We start from the raw sequence: 20,166 nt of genomic DNA, 5'->3' as shown, positions 1-20,166 counted from the left end.
TACGCTGTTGGTGGGAATGCAAACTAGTACAGCCACTATGGAGAACAGTGTGGAGATTCCTTAAAAACCTGGAAATAGAACTGCCATATGACCCAGCAATCCCACTGCTGGGCATATACACTAAGGAAACCAGAATTGAAAGAGACACATATACCCCAATGTTCATCACAGCACTGTTTATAATAGCCAGGACATGGAAGCAACCTAGATGTCCATCAGCAGATGAATGGATAAGAAAGCTGTGGTACATATACACAACGGAGTATTACTCAGCCATTAAAAAGAATACATTTGTGTGATCCTTTTAATATGTTGTTGGATTCTGTTTGCTAGAATTGTGTTAAGGATTTTTGCATCTGTGTTCATCAGTGATATTGGCCTGTAGTTTTCTTTTTTTGTGTGGCATCTTTGTCTGGTTTTGATATTAGCATGATGGTGGCCTCATAGAATGAGTTTGGAATTGACCTTCCTCTGCAATTTTCTGGAAGAGTTTGAGTAGGATAGGTGTTAGTTCTTCTCTAAATTTTTGGTAGGATTCAGCTGTGAAGCCATCTGGTCCTGGGCTTTTGTTTGTTGGAAGATTTCTGAGTACAGTTTCAATTTCTGTGCTTGTGATGGGTCTGTTAAGATTTTCTATTTCTCCTTGGTTCAGTTTTGGAGAGTTATACTTTTCTAAGAATTTGTCCATTTCTTCCAAGTTGTCCATTTCATTGGCACATAGTTGCTGATAGTAGTCTCTTATGATCTTTTGTATTTCTGTATTGTCTGCTGTGATTTCCTCATTTTCATTTCAATTTTGTTGATTTGATTCTTCTCCCTTTTATTCTTGATGAGTCTGGCTACTGGTTTGTCTATTTTATTTATCTTCTCAAAGAACCAGCTTTTGGCTTTGTTGATTTTGGCTATGGTCTCCTTTGTTTCTTTTGCATTTATTTCTGCCTTAATTTTTGTGAGTTCTTTCCTTCTACTAACCCTGAGATGCTTCATTTCTTCTTTTTCTAGTTGGTTTAGGTGTAGAGTTAGGTTATTTATTGATTTCTCTCCTGTTTCTTGAGATAGGCTTGTATTGATATGAACCTTCCCCTTAGTACTGCTTTTACTGAATCCCATAGGTTTGGGGTTGTTGTGTTTTCATTTTTTGTTTCTATGCATATTTTGATTTCTTTTTTGATTTCTTCTGTGATTTGTGCGTTATTCAGAAGGAGACACAATTATTGATATAGATTTTGGTGTGAGTCCCTGACAATGGGTCCTCAGGTCTCATTTCTGAAAACTGCTCCTTGAGTCCCCATCCCAGACCTCTCCCTGTGAGGAAAGAAGAAGGAGCTGACTGTAGAGATGGTAAAGAATGTATGGGGCTGTATGGTCATAGGAAGGAGGGCACAGATTTCCCTGCATTTCCTTGACAATTGGAGACTAGAAGGAAATGAGGATGCTTCCAAATCTGAGCAGAGCTAGAAGATAAAGGCTAGATAAATGGAGCCTTAATTGTCACAGTAGATTCCATCGTGGATAGATATTCTGACACCTGGATATCACTCACACAGTGGTCACCATGTCTTTTTTCCTGGACTGTGGTAGAACATTTTGGTGTCCCATATCACATTCTTTTGGCAATCCTCAGATAGTAATTGCAACTCTAGTGGATCGTTCTTGTATGCTCAGCAAACTACCCCAAGCATGCACACAAGATTTATACTTTATTGTCTTAGGACATTTTCTGAAGATACAGGGGTTTTCTCAACCTGCGTGCAAGGTAGTGCAGAAGTACAGGGCAATTAATGCCTCCAGGAAAAATTTTAAACCAATGAGGAGTGAGCATTGAAAGATAAGTGTTCCAACACCCTATTTTCCAAAGGCAATAATGGGTTGCGTACTAACCAGCTATTAAGGGGTCACAGTTGGGATAGAACCCCAATTGCCAACAGCTCAATAAAAATAATCTGTACTGTTTTATTCTCTCATGTCTCAGTTTTTTCGCTCTCTCGTTAGTTTCCAAAGATACACTTCATATAAACTATTAGAATCCAATTCTTCATCTCAGATGTTGCTTTTGTGGCACCCAAACTAAGAAATGTGAAAAAGTGGTAAGGGAAGAACTCTTTTTTGACCTATAAAATCCTGAATTGAGTGACTTACCTTAAATTAACAAACTCTGACTTTTTGCTATCACTAGAATAAAGTTTCAAAATAGGGATTTAGTTCAGTTATAGAGAAATAAAATTTATATTTTTGCCTACCTCAATTTATAGTTTGTAACTATTTTTTCCACTGTATGTGCTAGTTGTCACTGACAAGCCCACTAGCTCTCTCTCCTTTATTTATTAATTTTTTGTATTTTTAATGACTGAAATAAAACTAAAACCACAGCTTCTGGAAGAACCATTTATTCTTGCCAGTCTTGTATCTCTCCTTGAACTTGACCTTGGCCTCTCATTGAGCCTTGCCATTTGAAAGAAGAGTCTCTGAAGACATCCCTGTTGACAACAGTTTTGTCCAAGGGGCTATTGACAGAAAACCTTGTGGGCATGAGGTGATGATAAAGTTTCACAAAAGACTTGATCTTTGATCTCTTGCCCATTTTCTTCTTGCCCATGGCACTTTGTAGGGATAGCGATCAATTCTAGCTACCAGAGCATGGCTGTAGGGTCAATCTGAGATGCCATCATCAATGTTCTTCACGATGATCACTTTGTGTCCAGAATAGCAAATGGCCAGGAACAGCCTCACCAGCATCACCTGGGGTCAGAGAGACATAAGCCTTCTTAGAGGAGGTCACCATTAACCCCACCATGGAGCTGCCAGAACTTACTCAGGACTGGGAAATAGACTCTTGGGTGGTATGAATATAAACTCATGCACCCATATATACGGAATTTAGAAATATGGTAATGATGACCCTGCATGCGAGACAGCAAAAGAGACACAGATGTATAGAACGGACTTTTGGACTCTGAGGGAGAGGGAGAGGGTGGGATGATTTGGGAGAATGGCATTGAAACATGTATACTATCATGTAAGAAATGAAGTGCCAGTCTATGTTCGATACAGGATACAGGATGCTTGGGGCTGGTGCATGGGGATGATCCAGAGTGATGATATGGGGTGGGAGGTGGGAGGGGGATTCAGGATTGGGAGCGTGTATACACCCATGGTGGATTCATGTCAATGTATGGCAAAACCAATACAGTATTGTAAAGTAAAATAAAGTACATAAATAAATTAATTAAAAAAAAATAAACTCGTGCACCAAGACCCAGGATAAAGGAGCAGTGACCCCACAAGAGACTGACCCAGACTTGCCTGTGAGTGTCCAGGAGTCTTCCAGCAGAGGCGTGGGTCAGTGGTGGCCTGCTGCGGGGTTGGGGGCACTGGTGTAGCATGCATGGGATCTTTTGAAGGAGGTCAGCATTATCTTCATTACCTCCACCATAGTTTGGCCCCAGGTAAATAGCAGGGAGGGAACATAGCTCCACCCATCAACAGAAAATTGGATTAAAGATGTACTGAGCATACACCTTCCCATCAGAACAAGACTCAGTTTCCCCCTCAGTCAGTCTCTCTTATCAGGAAGCTTCCATAAGGCTCTTATCCTTCTCCATCAGAGGGCAGACAGACTGAAAACCATAATCACAGAAAACTAACCAATCTAATCACATGGACCACAGCCTTGGCTAACTCAATGAAACTAGGCCATGCCATGTGGGGCCACCCAAGATGGGAGGGTCATGGTGGAGAGGTCTGACAGAATGTGGTCCACTGGAGAAGGGAATGGCAAACTACTTCAGTATTCTTGCCTTGAGAACCTCATGAACAGTATGAAAAGGCAAAAAGATAGGACACTGAAAGATGAACTCCCCAGGTTGGTAGGTGCCCAATATGCTACTGCAGATCATTGGAGTAATAACTCCAGAAAGACTGAAGGGATGGGGCCAAAGCAAAAAGAGTACCCAGTTGTGGATGTGACGGGGTGATGAAAGCAAGGTCCGATGCTGTAAAGAGCAGTATTACATAGAAACCTGGAATGTTAGGTCCATGAATCAAGGCAAATTGGAAGGGGTCAAACAGGAGACTGCAAGAGTGAATGTCGGCATTCTAGGAATCAGCGAACTAAAATGGACTGGAATGGGTGAGTTTAACTCAGATGACCATTATATCTACTACTGTGGGCAAGAATCCTTTAGAAGAAATGGAGTAGCCATCATAGTCAACAAAAGAGTCTGAAATGCAGTACTTGGATTCAATCTTGAAAATGACTGAATGATCTCTGTTCATTTCCAAGGAAAAATCATTCAATGTCACAGTAATCCAAGTCTATGTTCTGACCAGTAATGCTGAAAAGCTGAAGTTGAACAGTTCTATGAAGACCTACAAGACCTTTTAGAACTAACACCCCAAAAAGATGTCCTTTTCATTATAAGGGACTGGAATGCAAAAGTAGGGAGTCAAGAAAAACCTGGAGTAACAGGCAAATTTGGCCTTGGAATATAGAATGAAGCAGGGCAAAGGCTAATAGAGTTTTGCCAAGAAAATGCACTGGTCATAGCAAACACCCTCTTCCAACAACACAAGAGAAAACTCTACACATGGACATCACCAGATGGTCAACACCAAAATCAGATTGATTCTATTCTTTGAAGCCAAAGATGGAGAAGCTCTATACAGTCAGCAAAAACAAGACCAGGAGCTGACTGTGGCTCAGATCACAAACTCCTTATTGCCAAATTCAGACTTAAATTGAAGAAAGTGGGAAAACCACTAGACCATTCAGGTATGACCTAAATCAAATCTCTTAGGATTATTCAGTGGAAGTGAGAAATAGATTTGAGGGACTAGATCTGATAGATAGAGTGCCTGATGAACTATGGATGGAGGTTTGTGACATTGTACAGGAGAGAGGGATCAAGACCATCCCCAAGAAAAAGAAATGCGAAAAAGAAAAATGGCTGTCTGAGGAGGCCTTACATATAGCTGCAAAAAGAAGAGAAGTGAAAAGCAAAGGAGAAAAGGAAAGATATACCCATCTGAATGCAGAGTTCCAAAGAATAGCAAGGAGAGATAACAAAGACTTCCTCAGTGATCAATGCAAAGAAATAGAGGAAAACAATAGGATGGGAAAGACTAGAGACCTCTTCAAGAAAATCAGAGATACTAAGGGAGTATTTCATGCAAAGATGGGCTTGATAAAGGACAGAAATGGTATGAACCTAACAGAAGCAGAAGATATTAAGAAGAAGTGGCAACAATACGCAGAAGAACTATACAAAAAAGATCTTCACACCATAATGGTGTGATTACTCACCTAGAGCCAGACATCCTGGAATGCAAATTCAAGTGGCCTTAGGAAGCATCACTATGAACAAAGCTAGTGGAGGTGATGGAATTCCAGTTGAGCTGTTTCAAATCCTGAAAGATGATGCCATGAAAGTGCTGTACTCAATATGCCAGCAAATTTGGACAACTCAGCAGTGGCCACAGGACTGGAAATGGTCAGTTTTCATTCCCATCCCAAAGAAAGTCAATGCCAAAGAATGCTCAAACTACCACACAATTGCACTGATTTCACATGCTAGTAAAGTAATGCTCAAAATTCTCCAAGCTAGGCTTCAATAATATGTGAACTTCTGGATTTACAAAAGGCAGAGGAACCAGATCAAATTGCCAACATCTGTTGGATCACTGAAAAAGCAAGAGAGTTCCAGAAAAACATCTACTTCTGCATTATTGATTATGCCAAAGCCTTTGACTGTGTGGATCACAACAGACTGTGGAAAATTCTTCAAGAGATGGGAATACCAGGCCACCTGACCTGCCTCCTGAGAAATCTGTATTCAGGTCAGGAAGAAACAGTTAGAACTGGACAACAGACTAACTCCAAATAGGGAAAGGAGTACATCAAGGCTGTATATTGTCACCCTGCTTATTTAACGTATATGCAGTGTACATCATGAGAAATGCTGGGCTGGAAGAAGCACAAGCTGGAATCAAGATTGCTGGGAGAAATATCAATAACCTCAGATATACAGATGACACCACCCTTATGGCAGAAAGTGAAGAGGAACTAAAAAGCCTCTTGATGAAAGTGAAAGAGGAGAGTGAAAGTGTTGGCTTAAAGCTCAACGGTCAGAATACTAAGATCATGGCATTCGGTCCCATCACTTCATGGCAAATAGATGGGGAAACAGTGGAAACAGTGGCAGGCTTTAATTTGGGGGGGCTCCAAAATCACTGCAGATGGTGACTGCAGTCATGAAATTAAAAGATGCTTACTCTTTGGAAGGAAAGTTATGATCAACTTAGACAGCATATTAAAAAGCAGAGACATTAGTTTGCTGACTAAGGTCCGTCTAGTCAAGTCTATGGTTTTTCCAGTAGTCACATATGGATGTGAGAGTTGGACTATAAAGAAAGCTGAGTGGTGAAGTGTGGATGCTTTTGAACTGTGGTGTTGGAGAAGACTCTTGAGAGTCCCTTGGACTGCAAGGAGATCCAACCAGTCCATCTTAAAGGAAATCAGTCCTGAATATTCACTGGAAGGACTGATGTTGAAGCTAAAACTCCAATACTTTGGCACCTGATGTGAAGAGCTGACTCATTGGAAAAGACCCTGAACCTGGGAAAGACTGAAGGCAGGAGGAGAAGGGGAGAACATAAGATGAGATGGTTAGATATCATCATTCACTCAATGGACATGAGTTTGAGTAAGCTCCGGGAGTTGGTGATGGACAGAGTGGCCTGGTGTATGGGGTCCATGAAGTTGCGAAGAGTCGGACATGCCTGAGCGACTGAACTGTCTGACTGAGCATCACCTTCCCGAGTTTTGTGAACTTGTCCATTTGACAGCAACCACTCAGGCCTACAGCAGAAAGCCCATTATCTCTTTTTGAGAATTGCCTAAATCAATCCTCCAGCCTGAGGAAAGGCATCTTGGTGAACATTAGCCACTTAATGGCTAGAAATGCCTCAAGAGCTGACAACCCTGGTTGGCTGGCTAGTAATATAGGAGGAAATTTGTGGCCCAAAACTGGGCCTAGAAAAGTAATGACAATTAATTGTGTCAATCATCGACTGTACCTTTGGCATCTCAAAGAAGTATGCAAAGTATCAAATAATTGCTAGTAGAAAGAGACATAATATAGAAAGATAAAGATAGCATGGAGTGAAAAGAATAGTGTTAGAACACTACTGCAAAGTTCCATAGAATCTTGGTGCTTAAGGGTTGACCAAGTGTCTTGATGTCTTAGGTCTGGAGTGGCAGCTATTCCTAGTTTTGTGTGAGATTCTTTTCTGCTACAATAAAAGTTTTGCAACAACCCCAAATACCTTAGGTGGATAGAATTAGTCTCCATTTCCTGTAATCTAAAGGGTCTAATTTTACCCTAATTGCAAGTAGTTCAGTAAGGAACTGAAGTGAGAGATAAGAGTTAAGACTGGAGACTAGGCAGTTAGAATAACAGTCTTGAAAATAAGAGGGAGATAATGAAGAATTTTAAACAACGGAATGATTCCCTCCAAATTCCCAAGTGCTGAACTGAATATTTGAAAGTCACACAATTGGAAGTGTAGAGGGTAGTTTGAATGTTTTTTCTATAATCAGAAGAAAAAAATGAAGGCCTGATGCTGAAGTTATGCCATGTTTGGTTGGGAAAATCATGAGATCAGTTTTAGACTCTGTGAGTTTAAAGTCCCTCTGGTAATTTCAGATGAAGTGTCTAGAAGTTGTTGGATTTATGGGTCTGAAACACAGAAGAGATATTCTGATTGGTGACATAGATGTTAGTCATTTGTCGTTAGTATTGGTGGAAGCCATGGCTGAAGGTAGAATCTCCCCAAAAGATTATCCAGCGTGAAAAGAAAAGAGGACAGAATGTGGATTTGTGGCAGCAGCAAAATCAAAAAGGGAGGGGAGAAGAAGAGGTACTCGTAAGGTAGATTGAAGAGTTGCCAGATAGGTAGAAAGAAAACCAAGAGGTACTCTCTCTATGAGTTATAGCAAATGTGTAATATGATGATTGAATAAATGTCCCCCACAAATCCTTGGAAATTATCCTTTGTAATTTATAAGTATTTGCATTTATTTGGTTAAAATATATCAATTTACCTTTGTAATACTTGGTAAACCTGTTAAATGAGTGCGATGCAAGACAGGAATGAAACACAAGGATTACTTTTCTACTCACACATAGCAGTAGATGTGCTATACTTTGACTCACAGCTCAAATGGTTGATTCATCATTACAGTTCGTGGGCCCATCGTGCTGTCTGTTGCCACATATTCACATCATCCACTTATTCTTCCAGTACTTATTTTTTAAATAAAAACTAATTGTAAGCTTTCATATATTGATAAATTATAAAATGCTGCTTCTGTCTCCTCCATTCTTATCTTTGCTCCCTCTTCTCTATTCATATTGGTGTGTGACATTGTTGCTCTCACCAAATGAGTCATTTGAAGTGGGAATATGAATTTAAAAGGTCAAGCCATCTCAAAAAGAACTCCATTCCACTCTTTTATGTTAATGACAAATATAACTGTAGAATCAAGTGTAAATTCACAACTCTTAGTAGTTTAGACTGGTAATACAGTTCCACCATTATAATTTTACAAGTAGAATTTTTTGATAACACTTTGCTTTGTGTTTCTCTTGTAAGTATCATCATGTTTCAATGAGATCTATCCAGGTAGTATAACTGCGTCAATTGAAATGTACCTCTCAAAAGATATGAAGTGGAAGTTATTCTACTTTTCAGGATTGGTTAAATGGTTGGATGCACAGCAATATAATGAAAATTAGGTAAATTAAAGATGTATACAAACCTCATCAGGGATGGTGTTGAGGATTTTTTCTCTTACTATTTTCTTTTGACCTTGCTTTTAAATGCATAAACTTTTAGTTTTGAGTTAAAATCCTAATACATGTTCACTGTAAAAAACTTGGAAAATACAAAATAGCATAAAGAAGCAAATGAAATTATCTATAATCTTACTACCCTCTTGCCATTTTCTTCATATACACACGTAATTGAAACAACAGATATTGCAATGTATATACATACAGTTTTGATATTAAAATTAATATATTATGCACATTTCCCCTGACAATATATATTCTTAGATACTGTTTTAGTGGCCTTGTGATTTGCCATGACATTGATTTACCATCTTTTATCTTCTCAGGCTTTACTGTGCAAATGAATATTTTAAATGACAATACAAAGTTGTTACTTAATTGTTCTAGTTGCATTACAAATGACTGACAGCACTACAGAGGATCAAATGGGGGTAATACACATGGAACACTTTGAAAAGGCATGAAAGCAATTCTGAAAATATTCTTATAATTGAATCAGGAAAGTAAACATATCAAAGGTAAGAAAGGAAAAGTGGAATAAAGCTTCAAATTAAGTGAAGTTTTAAAAAGGAATAGTTCTCTATAACATTCTGTAAGTGGAATAAACATCCACTGAGTTTTCTGAGATGACTTTGTCTTTATATACTTCGTCTTGCTGACCCCCCATTAATCATCAAATGTTCAAAATTCTCAGTATTTAAGCACTCAAACTATCTCTCAGACTGCTTTTTATATCTGGAAGCAGCACAAACACCGAAGAATCAACACTGGGATTAGAAAATATGATTTTCATGTAGGTATGAAACACCCCAAAGTTGACTGTGCTTCTATTTTCCTTAGCAGGTTATAAGTCCTGTTTAATGTTACAAAAGAATTACTACCTATATGTATTCAAAATTTTCAGCACCGAATATAGTATTATTTGTATAAGTTAAAAAATGTATATTGTCAGAGACTATATTTTCTAATGATGGCCATAACAATATCTCTCATTCTACATTCTCTTCTTAAAATGCACTTTGCCATTCTCTCATAGAGAGAGGTGGTATATATTCCCTCCTCCTGAAACCGGGTGAATTTCTATGGCTATTTGGATCAGTAGAATATAGCAGAAGCTAAGCCATGTTACTTCCAATATTAGGTTATAAAAGGTGGTAGAGCTTTCATTTGGCTTTTTCTCTCTGGGATGCTTGCTCTTGGAACCTAACTGCCATGTTGTGACAGAGTCTAGGCAACATAGAGGGGTCATATGTTCATGTTCTGGCCAACAATTCCAGCCAACTGAGGTCCTAGTCAACTGCCAGCACCACCACCAGACATGGGAGTGAGGAAAACTTTGAGATGAGGCCAACTTCCTGCATGTAGCTGAACAAGAAACCATGAGCAAGAAGTACTTAGGTGAATCCAGTCAACCTCAGAAATGTGAAATGATAATAGTAATAATAATAGGTGATTGTTGCTGGTTTATACCACTAAGTGTGGAGTTGTTGTTATGCAGTAATGGACAACCAGAACTTACATCAACAATTAAAATTAGAGGGCGATAAAACATTATCAGTTTGCTTGCATTGATGAAATGCTTGAACTAATCTAGTCCTACTATACAATGGTAGGCAACAAACGCTCAAATCCCTATCAAATGGAGAAGTAAAGTAACCATAAATTGAGAAAGCAAAAACGGAACCTTTCAAAAACCACTTTTCTCACAGCTATGAGAGGACAACATTGCTGGGCATGGCTGGAAGACACTAGCAGCTGTTGGACAGGGCTGGCAAAAATCTGAAGGCTGCAGGAGAGCCCAGTTAGAACAATAGCTTGAGGACAACAGTGTCTCTGAGAGGCAGGGTAGAGAACAAAGTGACTCTGCAGACAGTGGTCACAGCTGCAAATCAAAGAGCCATTTCACATTTGGATTTTGGCAATGTGATGGTGATTTTTATTCAATACTCATGCATATGAGCATGAAGAGCCATATCACTGCTTGAACCAGTACTTTGACTGTTAACATTCCATCATGCATATTTCATTAGTAGAGTGGTTCTCTCTATAACTGTTGTTTAGTCACTCAGTTGTGTCCGATTCTTTGAGACCCCACCGACTGTAGCTCCACAGGCTCCTCTGTCCCTGGGATTCTCCAGGTAAGAATATTGGAGTGGGTTGCCATTTCCTTCTCCTCTATAACTTTATCCACACTTTATTTTTTCTTTGTAACTGATTAAACAAAAGCACAACCTAAAACAAGTCAAAACTATTCTTGAAGGATCATACAAGTATGAGGGAGATTATGAGAACTGGGCCACAAAGCATCTGTCACAGGAATACTAGTTTCCAGTGACAGTAGGCTATGAGGAGGGACTTCAGGGTCTGTGAAATCAAGGGCCACAGTTGAGAGTTGGGAAAGTAGATGGATCTGGAGAGTGAATAGTGTTGGGTCACAGACTACAGAGAGAAAACCAACAAGGGGAATTTGGAAACTACTTGAACATTTGTCCATTGCTTCATCCTCTTGAATTTGGTGTTAAGTGTTTTGTAAGGCTAGGGATTAAATCTTAAAGGACAAGTCTTGCTCTCCTGGCTCTCAGAGTCATGCTAGGCTTTTTTTGAGCTCATCCAGTGCTAGATTTCACACGCTTGAAAGTTTGTTTGAGGTAGAATGAATAGTCAGGTTGATTCTTCTGTCCACACTTGTCCATCTCATGCTTTGTTATTCTGGGGAACTGTCCCAGGAAATTTACTGTGTGTTTATCCTAGTTCTAGGACATTGTAGAGAACTATTTCTTTCTAAAACTTCCCTTAATTCAGAACTTTATGCTACTATGGCTTTCTTCTCTTTGATTTGTTTGCTTTCCTGATCAACTTACAAGAACATTTTCAAGTCTCTTTCATGCCTTTTCAAAGTGTTTCATATGCATTACCCCCTGCACTGAATATTATTAGCCACCTTTTTAATTGCTGGGAACCAAGTGAGATGTGGGCTTCCATGAGGTCTGGCAACATAGAGAATGTTGAAATGCAAAGTATGTGCACACATGTGGTGGTGATAGCTGGACATAGTGAATAATCAGGTTGACTGCCTATGTGACTCAGAGTTACAGGTTGGGCTCACTGGGAAGCAGACTCTGAGAGAGAAATTAGCTTCCAGAAGGTTTATTGGGGAGTGCTTTACAGACCAAAACCTGGAGGAGAGAAGGGAAGGAAGTATACTGGGCATAGGGAGAATTTGGGTGTTAATAGTCTTAAAAGAGACTTTAACAAATCCCACAGGCAGAACTGCATCCTGAAGGGTTGACCCACATTGCAACAAAGGGGCTATGTGTATATAATTCTCCATTTTGTTCATGGGATGCAAGTTGCCCCTGGGAAAGACACATGACCTTAAGCGTAGCAGCTCTTTCTAGCTGCAGTTTTTGGAGAGGGTTGACAGCTGAAGACTGTCTCTTGGTTGCATTACCAGAAGCTGAGAGAATGAAGAAGGATCTAGATGGCACAACACAGTATCTACTATACTCAGAATGGAACCAAGGACATATCTTAAAATTTATGCCGAATCTGACTGAAAAGAGAAGTTGAAGATAAAGACAGTTAAGGATAGATAATCCATAAGTTCTGCTCCTGAAGCTGATGGGAGGTAATGGAACACATGGCACATATGTAGGAGTTAGGTTTTAATGGTGACCCCCTTCTCCAAAAGCAAAATAAAAAAGGTAAATATAATTGTTTTAAATATTCATGAATGATACCACAATAACCTTGTTTTTATTAAGGAATAAGTAAGGATGACCTTAAGCTAATAAGGTCATCCATACATCATACATCCACACATCAAGGATGACCTTAAGCTAATAAGAAACCAATATGGCTGCTTCATGGTTCCTTAAGCTCATTTAAGAAGTAGGTGACTTATTTAGGATTATAATACTGCATCAAGCATACGCTCGTCATTGTCCACATGCTTGGCTGGGATATTAATAAAATTATACAGTTTTAAAGAGGAAAGGGACTATTTTAGGCAACTATGACTTCAAGTGTAAGGTTTACTAAGGAAAATGGTCTAGGCAGTTTCAGATGCTCAGATGACCTTGTTGTGTACATGCTTGGCCTCAGCTGCCTGGAATGGGGAGACCATCCAACTCTAAAGCAGCCAGACTATAGGCTATTGAGTGATTTACTGGCCTAGAGGTCCTAGTAGTCCCAGTGGCCTGTGAGAAAATTGTCTATCAGGGATGATGGTGATGGATTGAATCAATTTAATCTCCTTCAGTTAGTTGGAGTAAGAAACAAAAGGAAAGAACAAGGAAATTGTTAGTAGCAGCAGAAGCTGAAAGAAATACAAAGAGAAGCTGGTAAGAGAGGCCCTGAGACAACTTGGACTGTGAGAAATTCATGGATGAGAGGAAGCTAGGAATGAGGAGGAACTAGAAAACCTACAGAGGAGAGCGTGAAGTTAATGTAATTTTAAATGCTTGGCCCAAGGTCACAAACTCAGTGATTAGCAACATCTGAATCAGAATTCTACTTAGCCATTTTCTTTCTGCTTCTATAACAAACAGATACCTTTGACTGTCCCACAGTGCCTTCCAAATGTGGCTGTGAATCAGTATCACTGGAAAGCTTTTGAAAAAATACATTGCTGATCCCTAGGCCTTACTTCTGGTAATTCTTCTCCACTAAGTCTGGCTGTAACGTATGGGTCTGTACATTTGACAGACTCCACAGGTGATTCTGATGTGAGAGATCAACTGACCTGTGTCTAGGAATCACTTTCCCATGACATAGCTCTGTGCCCAAGTGCTGTTAGGTACTTATTTTAAATTCAGGTCCAGGAAGACTTCATTGTTACTATGGTGATAGAGCAGGCGTTAATAGGAATATTTATATTACTAAGATAGGAAATGAAGGGAATTACATTACTGGCATAACAATTACTCTTTCCTGGACTGGCATCAAACTTAGAAGCTCCTGCTTAGAAAGCAGATCATATATTCTTTCCCCTGACTCTATAGCAAAATGACTAAGCCTGAGTTTCCACTGCAGTTTTGTGAATTTTCACATCCTTGTAAGCATACCTGTACATAGGAAAGTATTTTTCAAGAGTGTCTTCCACAGAGTAAAGTCTTAATACAATTATGCTTGAAATTTATGGCACAAACATGGGGCACATCAGAAAAGGGCCTGTGCATATGAAATGGATATTTACAGAATGGAGCCATTTTTTATTTTAAACACTGTACTCTATATCTTTTGTATCTGCATGCCTACACAGCACAGTCAGAAAGCAATAACTCACTTGTTGATTGATTGATTAGGACCTCAGGTCAAAGTCATGGTAGTGTTATTTTTATCTCCTTTCTGCTATTACCCTTCACTCTTCTTCCTTCTCCTCCAGATAAAATGGAAATTAAGTGAACCAGTATCCTGTAATTTTGGAGGCCTCCAAGTAGTCCTTCAATTCCTCCAAGTAAGACATGCCTTCTCAATGGAGGTGATATCACCTCCAAGGGAGCAAACTGATGTTTGGTAGAGCCAAAAATATCTTAGATATTATAATGCCTTGTGGCCCTCCAGAGGGCCACATAGTACATAAACAGGTGCAAAGTGACCTGGTATTAAAATTTCATGGTGTTGAGAAATTACTTGGGCAAATACGTCTTAAAAAATCTCCTTAGGTGAGGAGTAATAATCAAAACAGGTTGAGAGGAGTGAGACACCAAGGTGTTTCATGGATTCCAAACACACGGGGGTCTACTGAGGTCTCCTGTGGGGATATGCAGGAGATTATAATTAGCAGGTTGATTTAATTAGCCCATTTAATCAACCCATATGCAGGTTGATTATAATTAGCCACTGGACAACGTATCAGAGCTAGCAGTTCAGCACCAAATCAAGAAAGATAAAAGTAATCAGGAGATATGCAAACAATTAGGATGCTGAATTTCAGGGTGAAGAGTCCCCAGTAAGATGCAGAAGCCTTCTGCCCCTCAACCACAAACTTCACCACAGACCTGGAAGAAACCTTGGTCCTCAGAGACTTGGAAAAGGCTGTCTTGGAACCTGTGTGGAGGTTACAAAAAACATCCCTCTGGTGGTGGCCTGAGCAGATTATCTCAACCCCAATATTGCCCTGAACATTGCATTCAAGATTTGAGAAGATTAGGACTGCTAAGAGATCAAGCCCAGAGCCTTTGGAGTAGGAACACTGACTCCAAGACCTAGACTACCAGAGAAGCAACCCGAGGGAGTATCAAATACTGAGAACTCACACAAAGGAAACCACTTGAATACAAGACCTGGTATCACCTAACAACCACTAGCACACTGTGCAGGATGCCTCATCTAAACAACAAACAAAACAAAAATACAGACCCAATCATCAGCAGACAGGATTACCACTTCACGCAGCCTTGCCCATCAGAGAAAAAACAAACAAACAAAAAACACAGCAAAAATCTCACCCTATATGAAGCTTACACAAACCATTGGACCAACCTTAGGAGGGCAGAAACGAAAATGAAGAAAGAATTCAACCTTGAAGGGAGAAAGAGCAGTTACTGCAAAGCCTACCCTAAATCACAATCATTAAAAACACTTGGTCCTAGGGGATTAGCTAACAAAATGCTGTTCATCAAGTAGTTGTTTCAATCCACTCTACAAATTTAGTGACACAAATCATCATGGCACTTAAAGACTTTCTGTCAGATCCCCCCCAAAATAAAAATGTTCAACCTGTCCTCATTAAATAAATTCACAGTTACTAAATCCAAAAAAAAGAAAAAAATAATTCAACATTGAAGCCTGGGAAAAGGAGACCTCAAACACAATAAGTTAAAAAAAATAATGAAAAAGCAGAGAAATGCTACACAAATGAAGGAACAAACTAGAAACCCAGAAGTCCAAATAAATGAAGAGGTAATAGGCAAACTACCTGAAAAAGAATTCAGATAATGATAGTGAAGATGATCAAAACCCTTCAAAATAAAATGGAGAACATGCAAGAATCAATTAACAAAGACCTAGAAGAATTAAAGGATAAACATACAGAGACAAAAAACACGATTACTGAAATTAAAAATACTCTAGAAGGAATCAATAGTAGAATATCTGCAGCAGAAGAACGAATCAGTGAGCTGGAAGATAAAATGGTGGAAATAACTTCTGAAGAGCAGAATAAAGTAAAAAGAATGAAAAGAACTGAGGATAGTCTCAGAGACCCCTGGGACAATATCAAATGCACCAACATTCAAATTATAGGGGTCTCAGAAGAAGAAGAGAAAAAGAAAGGGCATGAGAAAATTTTTGAAGAGATTATAGTTGAAAATTCCCCCAACATGGAAAAGGAAAAAGTCAATCAAGTCCAAGAGGCACAAAGAGTCCCATACAAGATAAACCCAAGGAGAAACATGCCAAGACACATACTAATCAAACTAACAAAGACTAAACACAAAGAAATAATATTAAAAGGAGCAAGGAAAAAGCAACAGCTGATCTTTCAGCAAAAACTCTTCAGGCCAGAAGGGAATGGCAGGATATATTTAAAGTACTGAAAGGGAAACAATGTTACTGTACCCGGGCAAGGATCTCATTCAAAACTGATGGAGAAATAAAAAGCTTTTCAGACAAGCAAAAGTTAAGAGAATTCAGTACCACCAAACCAGTTTACAACAAATGTTAAAGGGATAGAATTCAGTACCACCAAACCAGCTTTACAACAAATGTTAAAGGGACTTATATAGTCAAGAAATACAAGAGAAGAAAAAAGATCTACAAAATCAATCCCAAATAATTAAGAAAATGGCAATAGGAACATATATATCAATAATTACTTTAAATGTATATGGATTAAATGCTCCAACCAAAAGACACAGACTGGCTGAATGGATAAAAAAACAGGACCCATATATATGCTGTCCACAAGAAACCCACTTCTGATCTAAAGACACAGATAGACTGAAAGTGAGAGGATGCAAAAATATATTCCATGCAAATGGAAAGCAAAAGAAAGCTGGAGCAGCAGTCCTCATATCAGACAAAATAGACCTTAAAATAAAGAAGATTACAAGAGATAAGAACACTACATAATGATCAAGGGATCGATCCAAGAAGAAGACATAAGAATTGTAAGTATCTATGTACCCAACATAGGAGCACCTCAATACATAAGACAGACACTAACAGACATAAAAAGAGAATTTGACAGTAACACAATAATAGTAGGAGACTTCAACACTCCCACTCACAACAATGGACAGATCATCAAAACAGAAAATTAATAAGGAAATACAAGTCTTAGATGATACATTAGATGAGATGGATCTCATTGATATCTTCAGGACATTCCATCCAAATGTGGAAGAATACACCTTCTTCTCAAGTGCACATGGAACATTCTCCAGGATAGACCACATCTTGGGACACAAATCAAACCTCAATAAATTTAAGAAAATTGAAATCATATCAAGCAACTTCTAATACAACACTATGAGACTAGATATCAATTACAAGAAGAAGCTGTAAGAAACACAAACACATGGAGATTAAACAACACATTCCTAAATAACCAACAGGTTCCTGAAGAAATCAAAAGGAAACTCAAAAAATTTCTAGAAACAAATGACAATGAAAACACAACTGAAAACCTATGGGATGAAGCAAAAACAGTTCCAAGAGGGAAGTTAAGCAATATAATCTGTAGCTAGGACTTCGAGAACTATATTGAATAATAGTGGTGAAAGTGGACACCCTAAAGAAAGAAGAAAAACATTGAATAGACAACCTAAAATTACACCTAAAACAATTGGAAAGAGAAGAACAAAAAACCCCCAAAAATTAGTAGAAGGAAAGGAAAAGAAAGTTGCTCAGTCAGTCTTGTCTGGCTCTTTGTGATTCCATGGACTGTAGCCTACCAGGCTCCTCCATCCATGGGATTTTCCAGGCAAGAGTACAGGAGTGGGCTGCCATTTCCTTCCCCAGGGGATCTTCCTGACCCAGGGATTGAACCTGGGTCTCCCACACTGTGGGCAGACTCTTTACCATCTAAGCCACCAGGGAAGCCAAGAAGTAGAAGGAAAGAAATCATAAAGATCTGAACAGAAATAAATGAAAAAGAAATGAAAGAAACAATAGTAAAGATTAATGAAACTAAAAGCTGGTTCTTTGAGAAGACAAACACAATTGACAAACCTTTAGCAAGACTCATCAAGAAAAAAAGAGAGAAGAATCAAATCAACAAAATTAGAAAGAACAAGGAGAGGTTAAACAGACAATGCAGAAATGCAAAGGGTTAAAAGTGACTATTATGAACAACTATATGGCAATAAAATGGATAACCTGAAAGAAATGGACAAATTCTTAGAAAAGTTCAATCTTCCAAGACTAAACCAGGAAGAAATAGAAATTATGAACAACCCAATTACAAGCACTGATACTGAAGCTGTGATAAAAATCTCCCAAAAAAACAAAATCCCAGGATCAGATGGCTTCACAGGAGAATTCTATCAAACATTTAGAGAAGAGCTAATGCCTATCTTTCTAAAACTCTTTCAAAAAATTGCAGAGGAAAGAACACTTTCAAACTCATTCTACAAAGCCACCATTACCCTGATACAAATCAAGACAAAGACAACACAAAAAAAGAAAACTACAAGCCAATATCACTGATGAACATAGATGCAAATATCTCTCCATCTAAAAAAAAAAGTTTTTGCACAGCAAAGGAAACTATTAGCAAGGTGAAAAGACAACCCTCAGAATGGGAAAAAATAATAACAAATGAAACAACTGACAAAGGATTAATTTCCAAAATATACAAGCAGCTCATACAACTCAACACTGGAAAAACAAGCAACTCAATCAAAAAGTGGGAAAAGGACTTAAACAGACATTTCTCCAAAGAAGACATACAGATGGCTAACAAACACATGAAAAGATTCTCAACACCACTCATTATTAGAGAAATGCAAATCAAAACTGCAATGAGATATCACCTCATACCAGTCAGAATGGCCATCATCAAAAAGTCTACAAACAACAAATGCCAGAGAGGGTGTGGAGAAAAGGGAACACTCTTGCACTATTGATGGGAATGCAAACTGATGCAGCCACTGTGGAAGACGGTATAGAGATTCCTTAAAAAACTAGGAATAAACCACCATATGACCCAGAAATCCCATTCCTATGCATATACCCTGAGAAAACCAAAATTGAAAAAGGCATGTAACCCATTGTTTGTTGCAGCACTATTCACAATAGCTAGAAAATGGAAGCAACTTAGATGTCCATCAGCAGATGAATGGATAAAGAATTTGGGGTACATATACACAATGGAATATTACTCAGCCATAAAAAGGAATGCATTTGAGTCAGTTCTAATGAAGTGGATGAACCTAGAACCTATTATACAGGGTGAAGTAAGTCATAAAGAGAAAGATAATCCTGTGGAGACAAACTCAAGCAAGTGTCACTCTATCCTCAGGGTCTATGTGCTCCTATGAGGGAAGTTAGGGTTTTCATAGTTTTAAATAAATTGTTTCACATAAATAAATTAGTTAAAACTATGTTTGAAATTATTAAGAATTAAATTTTAACATGATTGTTTAAAATAAATGTTTTAATTTCTTAAAATGAAAGGGGGGTTCATGTTTGGGAACTCATGTACACTCGTGGTGGATTCATGTCAATGTATGGCAAAACCAATACAGTATTGTAAAGTAAAATAAAAAAATTAAACAAACAAACAAAAAACAAAAACAAAAAAAAAAAACAAAAAAAAAAAAAAAAAAAAAAAAAAAGAGAAAGATAAGCATCATATTTAATGCATATATATGGAATCTAGAAGAATGGTACTGAGGAACTTATTTACAGGACAGCAGTGGAGAAAGAGACATAGAGAATAGACTTATGGACATGGGGAGAGGGGAGTGGAGGGCAAGATGTATGGAAAGAGTAACATGGAAACTGACATTACCATATGTAAAATAGATAGTCAATGGGAATTTGCTGTATGGCTCAGGAAACTCAAACAGGGGCTCTGTATCAACCAGAAGGTTGTGATGGGGAGGGAAATGGGAGGGAGGTTCAACAGGAAGGGGATATGAAGAGGAACTAAAAAGCCTCTTGATGAAAGTGAAAGAGGAGAGTGAAAAAGTTGGCTTAAAGCTCAACATTCAGAAAATGAATATCATGGCATCTGTTCCCATCACTTCATGGGAAATAGATGGGGAAACAATGGAAACAGTGTCAGACTTTATTTTGGAGGGGGGGCTCCAAAATCACTGCTGATGATGATTGCAGCCATGAAATTAAAAGACACTTACTCCTT

General features: G+C 38.5%; 1 pseudogene; it reads right to left on the bottom strand.

Annotated features, from left to right (window-relative positions):
• Positions 1–2,358: 2,358 nt before the first annotated feature.
• On the bottom strand, positions 2,359–6,836 carry LOC101105889 (large ribosomal subunit protein eL27-like; annotated as a pseudogene).
• Between the last annotated feature and the right edge of the window lie 13,330 nt (positions 6,837–20,166).

This window comes from Ovis aries, chromosome X (genome assembly GCF_016772045.2).
Source record: "Ovis aries strain OAR_USU_Benz2616 breed Rambouillet chromosome X, ARS-UI_Ramb_v3.0, whole genome shotgun sequence".
Lineage (NCBI taxonomy): Eukaryota > Metazoa > Chordata > Mammalia > Artiodactyla > Bovidae > Ovis > Ovis aries.
The sequence above is the reverse complement of the archived record's forward strand: the minus strand, read 5'-3'. Positions and strand labels throughout refer to the sequence as shown.